Source organism: Petaurus breviceps, unplaced genomic scaffold, assembly GCF_028583685.1.
Source record: "Petaurus breviceps papuanus isolate PSGF00001 unplaced genomic scaffold, PetGlider_PUasm1.0 454, whole genome shotgun sequence".
NCBI lineage: Eukaryota > Metazoa > Chordata > Mammalia > Diprotodontia > Petauridae > Petaurus > Petaurus breviceps.
Genome location: NW_027186342.1, coordinates 2619372 through 2633791, shown reverse-complemented (window position 1 = coordinate 2633791; position 14420 = coordinate 2619372). Strand labels below are relative to the sequence as shown.

The window sequence follows — 14420 nt, the reverse complement described above, 5'->3', positions numbered from 1 at the left end:
AGAATGGAAAGACTGGAATCAGAGAGACTGGTCAGGAAGCTCTTATAATAGTCCAGGGGAAAAGGGTGGTGGAATAAAGAAGATCAAAAGAGTTATTGTGGAGGTAAACTCAACAGTACTTGGCAACTGATAGGCTATGGAGGTGAGGAGAGGCAAGAGTCAGGTGACATGAGATTTCAAGTTTGGGGGACTGGGAAGACAGTGGTACTATCAATCACAAAAGTGGGGTATAGCAAGTTTGGGGGGAAGGTGACGCGAAGTTGTTTTTTCATTGTTGCCCAGGCTTCAGAGACCTTCTCACCCTAGAACAGTCCTCTGCCCCTGAAGCCTTGTCCTCCCATTTGTGAGTTCTTTCTGAAACTCCATTTTGGGGAAATAATGAAGCCAACCATCCTTTATTCCTTTCCAGGCTCTTCTCCTCTGACTCTCTGGGCTTTGCTACCATCTTTGGTGGTAGTGGGACCTTCTCCTCTCTACTCATCCCACCACCATCTCCTGCTTTCCAGTTCCCTGTTATGTGTTACTGTCCCCTATTAAAATGGAAGCTCCTTGAGAGCAGGCATTTTCTTTTTTCGTTTGTATTTGCATTCCCAGTTCCTAGCACAGTGCCTGGCACTGTGTAAACATTTAATATTCCTTGTGTAAGAAGCACTGTGTAAGTACTATAGGCTTTTTTTTTTGGAGGAGGGAAGGCAGGGCAATCGGGGTTAAGTGACTTGCCCAAGGTCACACAGCTAGTAAGTGTGTTCATTCATACTATATTCATATACTATATATACTATATACTAATTCATACTATAGGCTTCTTAATGGACTGATTGATTCTTGCTTCCTTTATTAAAATGGCTAACCAGAAAGAGTCTGTATTGCCCCGACTGAGATGCCCCTTTCATCAGTGATTGGCGTTGGGGGCAGCAAACAGGGTTTGCCAGGTTCAGGGGCAGCAGAAACACTGCTGCAGAGAATAGATCCATGTTTCTGACCTCGAACAATCAATTTATTTGACCCAAGTCTCATAAAGACGTCCTGATGAGCCCAATCACTGGCTAATGGTTATGACCTCTGGATTTATGACCAAGGGACTCGCAGTCTGTCTCCGCTCAGAGGAGCGGGCATGGAGACCTGGCGATGGCAGGACTTTATTATGAAGAGCGTTTATTTGCTGTGCCATTTAATGTCTAGAAATTTCATATGCACGGCTCCTGAGGAGCCAATAGTAGAAACTCAGGAGGCAAGGGAGAAGGGAGGAAAAGCCCCCGTCCCTAGGGTTCTCCAGATTTTAAGAGTGACAGATGAATACTACACCTTGCTCCAAAATTGACCAGCTTTGTGCCCTGCAGTAAGTCACTTAACTGCGCCAAACCTTTCTCACCTTTCTCTTTCATGTTCATCTATAAAACAAGGAGAATAATACCCATATTATCTGTCTCGCAGGCATTGAAAGCAAAGCTATGTCAACCTTACGGCTCTGTATGTGGACATTCTTGTTTGACTTGTTCTTTAGGACCAGACAGAGATTTGGGGAATCCTATAACTGAACCATGGGAACTGATGAGATCACCAACAGAGAGTATGTAGGGAAGGGAGGCCCAGGACAGATCCTAGAGGGACACTTATGGATTGGGGCCAGAAGATAAATGATGGTCTGACAAAGAGAAAGCAGTAAGTGTGTAAGAGATGTACAAGCAGAGATCTAGGTGAGCTCTGGGGGAGGAAATAGTCATTGCTAACCTGGGGGTCGGGGAATTCTTCCTGAAAGAGGTGGCATTGGGTTTGGCCTTTAAAATACTAGTAAGTTTTTGATAGGTGGGCTTAATGGAGACATTCCTGGCTTAGAAGACAGAATAAGCAAAGGTAGACAAGTGGAGGACGTTATGGGTGGCGGTGAATGATTTGGTTTGGTTAGAGCAGCATACAGAGGATAGTTTTTTTTTTTTAAAGCAATCGGGGTTAAGTAACTTGCTCAAGGTTGCACAGCCAGGTGTTTCTGGGTGGGTGCTAAGTGTCTGAGCCCAAGATTTGATCCTCAGGTCATCCTGACACTGGAGCCATTGCTCTTACTCGATGTGCTACCTGGCCGCCCCCAGAGGATAGTCTTATGAAATAAAGCCAAGAGGTCAGATGGCACAAGATTAAGGAGTTTAAAACTTTATTGAATAAGCCACAAGGAGTCACTGAAGAGGAATGACAGAGATCTAAGATGTCTGATGGTGGTATAAAGGACCATGGGCAAGGCATTTCTGAGTCTCCGTTTTCTTTATGTTTAAATTGTGTTTCATCTGTGATGTCACTGATATGGACATTCTTTCCATCAATTCAGATCACAGCCTATCCATACCTTCTCATCCTTGTGCCACCATTTCCCATGTTCTCCTAGAAACAAAGAACCCAGCAGGCTAGAGTCTTTCTCATATATTTCATGGGTACCAGTCCAGCCCTTGAGCTGTCTTTCCATCTTTTATCCCTAGTACTTGCCACATGACCAGACTGCCTCCTTTTCAAATCATACATGCCCTAAGTGATATTGATCACACCATTTCTTGAATGTATGTTATCAATGGACATATGTCATAATCCACTTGTGCTAACCATGTGTTGCCCATTGGACCACTCAGATTCTTTGTAGCAGATGTAGAGGGCCAACTGTGAAGTCAGGAAAACTGGGTTCCTCTGACATATAATTATTGTGTGACTCTTTCATACAAAGTCACTTAAACTCTCAGGGCTCCAGATAATTCTATAAGGTTCCAAGTTGCAAAGAGCTTACTGACTTGCATTCATCTATGTCCAAACAAACAAATAAACTACCTTCCTTCCTTTAAAGTCCACGAGGATTCTATACCTACTACCTACTTTACAGGGTTGTTATAAAGAAATCACTTTGCAAACCATAAAGCACTATAAAAAGTCTGCTGTTAATATTACAGTCTGGCCCTGGCCTCATTTCCCACCTTTCTTCTTCATGTACTCCATATATGAGTCACCATGGATTATTTGCCATCCCTTGTATGTACTCCAGACTTTCCTGCTTTGGGAGCCTTTCTCACACCATTCCTTCTGCCTAGATTGACCCCTCCCTACCCCACCTTTGGCTATTAAAATCCTACCCATCCTTAGAGACCTCACTCAGGTTTCTCTTCTCCTATGAAGCCCCATCACACTCACTATGTACTTCCCAAGCACTTAGCATTTTCTAATTTACATTATATATATATATATATTTGTGTAATTGCCTCTCCTAGTTGGCTCATTGAGGGCAGAGACCAGGTCTCGGTCAACTTTATATCCCAGGGGCAGCACCTAGCAGTGTCTTGCCTGCAGGAAGGAGATAATGTTTAATAAATGTTTGCTAAATTTTAATTGGCACAGTTCACTGAGCTCTGTCATAGCAAGCTGTCCTCAAATGTGAACTAAACCTCAGCACAGCCAAAGGAGGGGAAGCTTTTAGTATTAGGAAAAAGAAAAAGACAGATTCCTTAGAGATCCTCCAGTCTCATAAAAAGAATCCCAGAGGAGAGAGAGAAGAGATGGCCTTATCACTGAAGGTAGCATGGGGCTTTGGAGTCAAGGTTTAAATCTGCCCTTTGTGCCTTTTAGTTTAGCAATTATTCTAACGCTATGTGCTTTATATCAGAGCACAAGCTTGTGAGTAGGAATTGTTTCCTTCTTCCTATGTATACCCCCAATATCTGGCACAATGCCTGTACATCATACTTAATAAATGTTTATCGATTGATTTCATCACCTGTAAAGTGACAGTATGGGATGAGATGATCTTTCAAGTTTCTTAGCTTGAAATCCTAGGATTCTATGACCTAAGAACAGCTAGGAGTCAACCTACCATTGGCCACACCTATTCCAACCCAGTCCTGACCCAATCATTGTTTAGGAGGAGATTCTGTATGGCAGATAGGCACCTCAGAGTTGGTTGAGGAAAAGGGAATGTGCTGCCCCTTCCTCACTCTTCAGATGGCTGATGCTACAGTTTCTCATGGCTCCCATCCTAGAAGAGTTTCCCATCTGGAAGCTATTTGGCATCTCATGGCAGGAATTGGGACACAGTGCAGACCTCTTCAGGGTGGGCGGGCAGGCCCAGATTACTGCCATATTGAGGTAACAGGGGTAAAAGGGCAGACTTTTGGGGGGCTGGACAGATTCAAGAGCTTGTGGATGACAATAGGTAAGAGGGAGGGTGGGGGGAGGAGTTCCTGTTGTCGAGCAGTGGAGATTTGGGCGATAGTGAGTTCTGTTGAGGCCAAACACCCTATTACCAATCATATGATTGTGTATCCCTGCTTTTCCCACAGGGAATTGTGTATCCCTGATACTGCAGAACTCTAAAGTCCAGTGGCAGGGTCAGCCTGGGTCCTGAGACTTTCATTTCCAAAGTACTATGTGAACTTTAAATGACAAGTCCATCTATGCAAGTCGATCTATGAGAGATTCACAGGTGACTAGGGCAATAATCTAGTTGAAAGAATCTACACTCCTTCTTGCCCCATCAGACAATATATTGAGAGCTGGAAAGGACCTCAGAAATTGTCTTAGTCCGATCTTTTCTTTCTGTAAAAACCGAGGCCTAGAGAGAAGTCATTTGCCTAAGATCACACTGATAATTAGCGGAAGAGTCAGATCCTGAACCCAGTTCCTTTCCCCTCAAACCCAGTGGTTTTTTGTTTGTTTGTTTTTTTGCGACACCAAAAAGGCCAAACTCCTCCGTGAAGTCTCCTTTGGTCTGGCAGGTAAAGGTAGCCTCTCCCTCCTCAGATTTCCCATAGTGCTTCTCTTGGATTTCTTCTCTGTATTTACCTTCCTTTGCCTTGTGTCGTTTCAACACATTTGCTACTCATATGTTCAAGATGCTGATGATAGAAAGGTAGAAATGAAACCATCCCAGATCCTTTCCCTCAAGGATTTCGGATCCCCATTTGGGGGGAAGAGAGAGAAAAAGAGAAATGGGGGGAAGCTGTGACACTTAGATAAGTAAATACAAGGTTATTTTGAGAAGGAAAGTGAACTAATAGCTAGATAGGGAATCAGGAAAGGGTACATGGAAGACTGTATAGGAGGTGGCATCCAAGCTGTGCTTTGATCATACTGAGGAGGCAGAGGAGAAGAAGGCAGACATTCCAGGCATGGAGAACCACTTTTTTCTTTTTCTTTCTTTGTTTTTTGTCTTTTTTTTTGGAGGGTGGAAGGCAGGGCAATTGGGGTTAAGTGACTTGCCCAAGCTCACACAGCTAGTAAGTGTTAAGTGTCTGAGGTTGGATTTGAACTCAGATACTCCTGACTGCAGGGCCAGCGCTCTAAGAGAGCCACTTTTTCCAAAGCAAGGGGAATGAAATAGTGTGTACTATACTATATAGAGTATAAAGAGGGCCATTCCATGAAATATGTGCAAAAGTTGCTTCTCCTATTCCATGCCAGCCATATGAGTGACTCAGCATTGGGTGAGTCAGAGATGACAAAATTCTCCATAGAATTCCATGGTTGCTTTTGACAACCACTGACCTGGTGTTTTGATAAAATGTGGCAAACCCTGAATAATCCTTTGGGCCTCCACCCATAAGCATGCCAATTGGGTGGGGTGCTGCTTCGGTTAAAGAGACAGCTTCCAGCCTGCTTAGACTCTTTTATGTGGCAAGCCCTGCTCTTTGACACCTAATTTCAAAGTGAGGAATGTTGTTGTTAAGTTGTTTTTAGTCATGTCCGGCTCTTTGTGAACCCACTTGGGGTTTTCTTGGCAAAGATACTAGAATGGTTTGCCATTTCCTTCTCCAGCTTATTTTACAGATGAGGAAAGTGAGGCAAACAGGGTTAAGTGATGCCCAAGGTCACACAACTAGTGTCTAAGGTCAGATTTGAACTCAGGAAGATGAGTCTTCCTGACCCCAGGCCCAGCATACCCACTGTACTACCTAACTGCCACAAAACTCCAAATTCCTATTTGGATCATGTAATCAAAGTAAACTTGTACCAGGGCTCCAATAGCCTTTTCCATTTTATGTTTCTTTTCCTGAACAGGTTTCTGAGTTTGAGATGACATTGTGAATTCAAGAGGTCCCAAGTCCAATGAGTGGAACTGACAAGAGGAAGAACCAACCCGAGCCTCTGGCCTGGCTTATTAGAAGACTTTACAGGAGACTGTACAGAGGCAAGATGAAATGGAAACTGCTTAATTAACAGTTCTGCAATTTGTTTCACATTAGGTATAAGAATCAATCTTCCAGGAAAATGTAATAGTAATTATAAGTTAAGCTACTGAATCTTGTTTTAAATTTGTTGTTTTTTTCCCCAAATATGTACTTTTTGGCCTTTCTTTTGTGTGCAGAAAATAAATACCTGTCCTATACCTTATTCATGTTGTATATTGAATACCTTTATACTCCCCTTTTAAGTAGACCTAGACATGAGCCCCAAACCAGGCTTTAAATAATTTGAATAATTCATCCCAATGAGCTAAAGAGTTTAAGGAAAGGGAGCTTCTCTAATTAAAGGTCAGGCTCTCCAGGACTGAACCCAGTTAGGGCCACAGTCATGGACAGAAGAGCTGATGGTAGAAAAGGAATCCTTGGGCTCAGCCGTAGTTTCTGTTGTTACAGGAGAATTTGTGAGGGGAGATAATGGGAAAATGATTAGAAAGATAGAAGAGAGTCAGATTGCATAGGACTCTAAGCACCAAGCTATAATGTAGGTATCCATATATATGATTTTTGTGATTTCTCCTCTTCTTACCCATCTAAGCCTGGCTCCCCAAGCAGATTATAAATTCCTTAAGAGTAGGTTCTTCCCAGTGGCCTGCACTTAGTAGGTAAATGTAAGTTGTTATTGAATTGAGTTCAAGGTAATGATGGATCACTTCTGACTGGAGTAGTGAGAGAAGTCTTCCTAAAAGAGTTGACAGATTTCAGAGTGTGTTTTGAAAAAAAAAAAGGCAGAGAAGTGGCCAAAGCTTCCTACATCTAAATGCCCACAGATACTTCTGCAGGTAGCCTGATAGAAGAAAAGATGGCATCTTTTGACAAAACTCTGACCTCCCCACTCCAATCCCTGACAACTGTGTCATCTCAAATTCTGAATAATTCAGTGGGCTGGGAAAAGTCATGGGAAGAAATCAGGGAGATGTACTTAAGAGAAAACAGCTCCCAAATGCCCATTTTTCCTTTACTTCTTGAATTGTTGGGGATGATGGTCATGGTGGGGTAGGGGAAATATCTCAATTGGGATTCTTTTATTATCTTCTTGAATACAAATCCCAAAGGCATTATATGAAAAGAGAGCAGCCAAAATCTAGAACATATCCTCCTTACTGAATGATTTGGTCAATAAAATTGCTTTTATTTACTTCAATAAACATATATAGTCTCCGTCACTTCAATCAATTACTTAATAGAGAAAGGGAAAATACTCACTCTGATTCCCACATCACACAGTGGAAATCATCCAAGTTCCCTGAGATGTACAGTGCCCAGGCCAAAATCTCATTCAAGCCACCCAAAACAATCTTATCACCTCTACCAATTTAGAAATGAGAATCGTCTGAGCAGAAGCAAAGATCAAGTGGGTGTGGAAAGAACTCCACATGATCCAGTCTTTGCTCAGGATGGAGCTCCAGGAAGCTAGGTGTTCCTGATGTGACTTCTTCTCAAATCTTGGACCATTGTCTATTCATGCTTTCCTGACTCCTGTTTAGACTTGGTCTCCACTAAAGCACCTGGCCATCCTGGCATGATTCAGAAATGGGAACTTGAGCTTTCTTGTAAGAGGAATTTGACCAGTCAGCTTTTGGCTGATAGAAGTGTTGGCCAAAGTCATTTGTACCAACGCTCTAAAATATTGATATCACACTTCAAGGTGATTGACAAGGTGATTTAACATGATAAACAGATTTGGCCTTCCTGACCTTACCTAGTCAAGGTAAGAACACATACTCACCACAAGGATTCTGGTTATCAGAACTTACAGCCAAGTTATTTAACATAGACATGCTTGAAGTGAGCATGCTTGTTACAAATTCAAAATGGAGTCATTCACGGTCCAGGGTGCTTCTATGACATGGGTGAAGGAACTAAAGTGTTTAGAGCTCCTTCAGGGATTCATCAAAGTTGTACCTAAGTATCTTTTTTTTTTTTTTTTGCTTTTTGGAGGGCAATTGGGGTTAAGTGACTTGCCCAAGGTCACACAAGTTTTTGTGTTAAGTGTCTGAGGCCAGATTTGAACTCAGGTCCTCCTGACTCCAGGGCCAGTGGTCTATTCACTTTGCCACCTAGCCGCCCCGTAAGTGTTCTTGAATCAAAGGTTTCCCCAGCTGCTGTATCTGTTCTTTAACTCCACCAAAGCCAGGCACAAGCAGTGATCCAGAAAGCTCCAATTTGAAGCAAAATAAAAAATTAAACAAAACACTTTACTTTCTGTAAGACCCCCAAAGCTTCAGGCCAAAGTTTCCAAGAGCTAGAATAGCAACAGATACCAAGAGCAAATTCACCAGAACCAAATATTGATTGTTGGGAGTGCTAGGGAATAAGCAGGGAAGTCATAAAAGAATATGGGGGGTGGGGGTGGGGGAAGGAGAAGCAAAGAGAGAGAGAGAGAGAGGGAGGGAGGGAGGGAAGGAGGGAGGGGGAGAAAGAGAGGGAGAGGGAGGGAGAGGGGGAGGGAGGGAGGGAGAGAGAGAAGAGGCTCTTTAACCTGGGAGATTAGCCTACATCATAATATCTCCTTTCCATTCTGTATATAAAAGTTTCTTGGAAAGTACACACAAATTCCCCAATCCTTGACTGGTACCAACCAACTGATCTCAATCACTTATTAATATGCCTACTTATGTGGCAGGCACTGTATTAGGTGTGGGGATACAAAGGCAAAAAAGAAACAGTATCTTCTTCAGGAATTTACTTTCTATCAGGGGAGACATATATACCTATACATGCAGTAAAAAGATAATTTGGGAGGAGGGGAAGGAAACACCAGAGTGAGGAAAGGCCTGTGTAAGAGGTAACACGGGCTGAGCTTTGAGGGAAACTTGAGGGGTTCGAAGAGGTGGAGGTAAGAAGGAAATGCATTCCAGGTGTGGAAACAATCTGTGCAAAGGCGCAGAGAGGAGACAGAGTGTCTCTGGTGAGAAGCAACAAGGAGGCCATTTTGGCCCAGCCATTAGCGATGGAAAAGGAGTAATGTATAATGAGTCTGCCACGGTAGGTTGCAGCCAGGTTGTGAGGAGATTCAAAAAACAAACATTACCTAGAGGGAATAAGGAGTCTCTAGAGTTTATTAAGTAGGGGAGGGGACATGATCATGCTGGTGCCTTAGGAAAATCACTTTGACAGCTGTGTAGGAAGGATTAGAGAAAAGAGGAAAGGGAGTCTAGTTAGGAGGGAGGCTATTACTTTAGTCCTGGAGGAGAGGTGACTTTTTGTGACAGTAGAAACACGGTTCTCCACGTTCCCCCTCTCCCTACAGGGTTTCCCCAAAAACTTTTAGACTCTTTCCCAGTGCCCTCTAGGGCCCCCGTCCTTGTTCTCTATCTCATCAGAGCTCTTGCCCCTCCTTCCCCTGTGACCTTTCAAGCACCTGGCCTTGTTTTCCAGTGCCACCCCAACCTGGCCTTCACTCATCCCAGCTCTTCCTAGATTATACCTAAATCGCCTTGTCTCAGTCCTCTAAGAACATGGACACCATACTTCCCAGAATTGGAGAGTATCTGGAAGTCCCACTCACTGTCTAACCTCGGGCCTTCCCACTGCAGTTTAGAGAAGACAGCCCATCCTCTTCGGAAGGGCAGGAAGTAGCCCTGCAGGGCCCTTGTGTAAGAGGGATGGGGAGGCCGAGATGGCAGAAGCCGAATAGGGCGAAGGGAAGGAGCTGTTCCCGGACGGACAGGAGGCGGTAGCTGAGCTGGAGCCCCCGGCCTAGGCGGCAGCGGCGGCATCACAAGCACAGGATGATGGATGGGGCTGCGGGCAAGGCGGAATCATCCGAGTCTGGGGTGCCCGCCCGCCAAATGCAGACAAACCCCTCCGCCACCAGCGAGGGCCCGCTGTCTTAAATATTACCCCGGAGTTTTCAATTATCTCCTATTAATGGATTTGCAGGGGCTCCTTCATCAAGCCCGAGGTGGCTGGGTGTGGGGGTGTGGGGAGCTCGCGGCAAGGGCTGGAGCTGGGAAAATGGCCCATATTTCAATATTAAAGCCCTTTACGATCGTCAGCAGCATGAAAGATGCTGCAAATAAAACCGGGCCGTCCGCGCCAGGCTCTCCATCTCGCAGGTTTTAATTAAAGCTGAGGGGGGAAGCGACTGCGGCTGCCGGTAGGGTCCGAACCAGACTGGGGTGATCTGGCGACCCGATGGGACGCAAAAGTAGCCCTTGTCGGTCTTTTCCATGCAGATCCCAGGCTTTGGGAAGCCTCCTGGTTGGCTTGCTGGGAACAGAAAGCCTTCCGAGTCTGACTTGGAGTTCAACCCGGCGGTTTTTTGCAGGCAGGGCCGTCCCTAAGGCTGGATTGGGGTAGGGATGGGGGGCAGGGAAGGTGGTCCGTGTATCTGACCATCAAACAAATAGCGTGCAAATGAATGAATGCAAATGAGATGCAACTTCGAGTTGATGGGGGGGTACGTTTTGAACCACACTGCTGTGGAGCTCACCCCCAAACCGTCCCCCAACGCGTACCCATTCCCATCTGTCCCCTCCTCCATCACCATCAACGTCTGTTGCCATTTCTATGGCCACTGGGGAGGGAGAGAGGGGGGTGGGGACGCTTTCGAGCTCTTCCCGTGGCCCAGCTTCTGTGGTTTGGGGTCCCGAGACTCCGTCTGCTTTCTCCATCACCCCCTCCTGCCTCTCCTGGCTCTGGCCCGTGAGTCCCAGGCTGGAGGCCGAGGGTACACACATACACAGTAGCTTCACTGTTTCTGCCTTGGCAAAGCTCCTGGCTTGACAGCTTGTGCAAGCCGGGCAGACTCATCAGTCAGGCGGGAAGGACGGATCAACGTCCGGCAGCTTGTGCTGAGGACTCCCTTGGGGGCAACCGCTGGCCCGGGCCCAGCCTCCTTGTTCCCCTCCCTTTCCTCACTCTCTCTGCTTCCTCCACCCCCAGCTGCCAACATGGCACCAGCTGCAAAGAACGTTGAAGAAGGAAGACTGGAGACCTGAGTTCAACTACCAGCGCTGTCCCCAACTGACTGTGTGACCTCAGGCAAGTCACTCTCACTTTCTGAGCCCATTTCCTCATTTATCAAATGAAAAGTTTGTATTAGATGATTTCTAAGGTCCTTTAGGGATATATGTTCCTAGGTGCTTACTTAGCTCTTTTTTCTGTCTCCTTCCTGAGGTAGGCCTTCCAGGAGAGCCCCCATTCAAAACTCCCTCCCCCATTCCTTTCTATCTAAGATAACTAGAGGTACCCCAATGGATCTCTAGTTGAGCCCAAGTCAGTCAATCAATGCTGGATTAAAGAAAGGCCTGTTTGAGGCAGTTTTCAGACAAAGAAATCAAAGCTATATATTCATATGAAAAAATGCTCTAAATCACTATTGATCAGAGAAAAGCAAATTCAAACAACTCTGAGGTACCACCTCACACTTATCAGATTGGCTAAAACGGGGGAAAAAAAGGGAAAATATTTGATGTCGGAGGGCATGCAGGAAAACTGGGACACTAATGCATTGTTGGAAGAGTTGTGAACTGATCCAGCCATTCTGGAGAGTAATTTGAAACTATGCCCAAAGTACTATACACCTGTGCATACTTTTTGATCCAGTGCTAGGTCTATATCCCAAAAAGATCATAAAAAAGGGAAAGGACACATTTGTACAAAAATATAGCAACTCTTTTTGTAGTGGCAAAGAATTGTAAACTGAAGGGATGCCCATCAATTGGGGGAATGGCTAAATTAGCTGTGGTATGTGATAGTAATGGAATATTATTGTGCTATAAGAAATGACAAACAGGATGATTTCAGAAAAACCAAGAAAAGACTTATATGAACTGATGCATACTGTGCAAAGGAGAACACTTTGCACAGTAACAGCAATATTGTTCAAAAGTGAATGATTTAGCTATTCTCAGCAATAAAATGATCCAAGACAATCCCAAAGGACTAATGATAAAACATACTATCTGCTTCCAGAGAAAGAACTGATATTGATTTAATACAAACTGAAACATGCTATTCTTCACTTTCATTTTTTTTTTCTTTTATTCCAGTCTTCTTATACAAAATGACTAATATGGAAATGTCTTACTATCTGATTGCTTACCATCTCAGGGAGGGATAGAACTCAGAACTCAAAACTTTTTTTTTAATGGGATAGGTATATAAAAAAAAAAGGAGGGCAAAATTCTGTATAGGGAAGAATGACAAAGAATCAAAAATAATCCTTGCTCTTTGTCTTGGGGTTTCTTAGAGGTATTTCCTTTAAATGATGTGCTCCTGAAATAAACAAATGAAAATGGAATTCTAGCTTAGACACTCCAGGGGTCCTGCTGTTTAAAGGTGTCTTATGATGAATCCTAGGTTAAGTAGATAATTTTCCCCCCAGGCAATTCGCTAAGGCTGTAAATTGACAAGAAAGTGTTGAATTGCATTGGAGGACTTTCCTCATACCAAATGGATCTCTAGTTGAGCCCAAGTCAGTCAATCAATGCTGGATTAAAGAAAGGCCTATTTGAGGCAGTTTTCAGACAAAGAAATCAAAGCTATATATTCATATGAAAAAATGCTCTAAATCACTATTGATCAGAGAAAAGCAAATTCAAACAACTCTGAGGTACCACCTCACACTTATCAGATTGGCTAAAACGGGGGAAAAAAAGGGAAAATATTTGATGTCGGAGGGCATGCAGAATTCATAAATTCAGTCCCTATTCCCCTTAAAGGAGGAAGAGAAGGGAATAAACATTTACATAGCACTTTTGATCCTCACAACAAGACTGGGTGCTGTTATCTCCATTTTACAGTTGAGGAGACAGAAGCAGACAGCGGTTAAGTGACTTTCCCAGAGTCATACAGCTAAAATTTGTAAGTTTCTGAGTCTGGATTCCCCCTCAGCCTCTGAGGATGGTCATGTCTATCTCTTTTAGCAGTTTAAGATTTGAATTAATATTAACTAATCAGGAATTTTTAAGTATCTTTTCTCCTATATTCTCATAAAGTGATTTTATGAGCCTGGAGAATACTTAAGTAGTTCATGACCCATCTTTTATTGAAAAATCCTAGGAAGTTGCCTGAGAACAACAGCCCAGGGTTATACAAGCTAGTTGGGAAGATAGGATGCAGTTATAGAATGGAAAACTGAAAAGGACCTTAGAGATGCTTGAATCCAACAGCCTTGTTTTGCAAATGAGGAAACTGAGGCCAGAAATTTTTCATAATTCATCCAAGGTCAACATTACTAGTAAGTGATAAACTTAAAAATGGAAACTTGGTCCTCTGATCCTTATCCAGTGAATTAGCACAGCACCAATCTCTCCCATGATTCCTATCAACAAATGCCAATTAAATATTTTCTAGGAATGTTTGGGGCAGGTAGGTGGTGCAGTGGATAGAGTGCCAGGCCTGAAGTCAGCAAGACTCATCTTCCTGAGTTCAAATCCAGCCTCAGACTTTTACTAGCTGTGTGACCCTGGGCAAGTCACTTAACCCTATTTGCCTCTGTTTCCTCATCTGTAAAATGAACTGGAAAAGGAAATGACTGAACAACCACAAAATAAAAGTAATGTGAAGTAACAGTAGAATCAGAACCTTGCAGATTTAATGACTGAATACTTCCTAGAAAAGGAAGGGTTTGAAGAAGATGGATGTGAGTTGGCAGATGGTAAAGGAAAGAACTCCTAGGCAGGGGAGCTCAATCTTTGATGTTCAGAAGTAAGAAAGAACACATCTTGTGTAAGAGAACCAGGAGCAGAGGAGATTTCCTGGGATTGGACATTCCAAGTTACATGTTGAAGAATCATAAGAAACCAATGAGACTTCAGGAGTCCCTCCCTCTGAATGGAGGGAATTCAGAATGTTGTACTGAGACGTCATACCTGACTTGTGATAGAGCCTTCCAAGCTCACATAAGTTTGATCCACCATGGTCAGACACACTATACATTGACCCCAACATGGTAATGTCATTTTGGTCCTCTTTGAGCAGAAGGAAAAACAATGACAGCATTGAGATGTGTAGATATAATAGGATGAGAGGCACCAGGTGGAGTGATGGAGATCACGATATGGTTAGCTCACTCTTTTCATCTCCAGAGAAGGGAACAAAGTATAGGTTCCCCTCAAAGATCTGATATGGGGGGGTGTGAAGGGGAAGGAGGGAGGGGGAAAGAGAGAGAGAGAGAGAGAGACAGACAGACAGACAGACAGACAGACAGACAGACAGAGAGAGAGAGAGAGAGAGAGAGAGAGAGAGAGAGAGAGAGAGAGA

General features: G+C 43.9%; 2 long non-coding RNA genes across 2 annotated transcripts in view; one reads left to right on the top strand and one right to left on the bottom strand.

The window, feature by feature from the left end:
• Positions 1 to 6357, top strand: part of LOC138171667 (uncharacterized) — a 132963-nt gene extending 126606 nt beyond the window's left edge. Inside the window, exon 3 of the long non-coding RNA XR_011170934.1 lies at positions 6025 to 6357. This is a non-coding gene — a long non-coding RNA (uncharacterized lncRNA). The remainder of the gene's footprint in view (positions 1 to 6024) is intronic.
• LOC138171669 (uncharacterized) overlaps positions 1 to 14420 on the bottom strand; it is a 201875-nt gene that overhangs the window by 57360 nt on the left and 130095 nt on the right. The gene's annotated exons all lie outside the window — the stretch shown is intronic.